This window comes from Galeopterus variegatus, unplaced genomic scaffold, assembly GCF_000696425.1.
Source record: "Galeopterus variegatus unplaced genomic scaffold, G_variegatus-3.0.2 Scaffold4411, whole genome shotgun sequence".
Lineage (NCBI taxonomy): Eukaryota > Metazoa > Chordata > Mammalia > Dermoptera > Cynocephalidae > Galeopterus > Galeopterus variegatus.
In genome coordinates this window covers 186,478-187,120 of record NW_007730522.1, presented here as the reverse complement: position 1 = coordinate 187,120, position 643 = coordinate 186,478, and the positions used below count along the sequence as shown (strand labels likewise).

The 643-nt window shown below is 49.9% G+C and overlaps 1 protein-coding gene across 1 annotated transcript in view; it reads left to right on the top strand.

Moving 5' to 3' along the window:
• Window positions 1-643, top strand: part of LOC103603048 (pappalysin-2-like) — a gene marked incomplete at its 3' end in the record, with an annotated part of 159,354 nt that overhangs the window by 410 nt on the left and 158,301 nt on the right. The gene's annotated exons all lie outside the window — the stretch shown is intronic.

The following is a 643-nucleotide window of genomic DNA, read 5'->3' as shown; positions in this document are numbered from 1 at the left end:
TGGAAGCTGGGCAAGGGGAAGACTGTGAGCCAGGCGCTGAAGGCCTTGATGCGTACAGAGTAACTAGGAGACGGGAAAAGGAAAGGAAGTGAGAAGAACACGGGGATGGAGTAGAGTGCCACGTGCCTAAGAACAGGAGGAATTTGACAGAGAGAGAGAAAACTAGGTTTTTGAGGTTGCACTGGGCAGCCAAGTGAATGTAAGTTGGTGCTTTTGGGGGCCTACAAGCCCCATGGTGTGGGCACAGTGGAAGGGTTGGGTGAGCAGGTCAAAGGTAATATTGGCCAAAAGGAGGAAGCATGGTGGCAGAGTGGAGGGGATGAGGGTGGCAGGGGAATGGTGTATATTTTGGCTAAAGGACCATGGTTTATAGTAACGACAGGAAGTTTCAGGTTTAACCAAACCAAAGTATCCCAGCTTTGGCACAAGTTGCTTCTGTTAGGGGAACTGGCTGAGGGTTGTTGGGGGCATCTGTTTTTATTCATAGAAAGGACGGGTTGCATTGCCACCTATGGAGTGCAGTCAGGCTCCTCCTCTGGAGGGTTTTGCTGTGACTGTGGGTAGCAGGGTTGTGGGTGCCAGTCTCAGGGTGCACATTCATCCTTTATGTCTTGTTTTTTAATGTGCCAATTTTTGATACTGG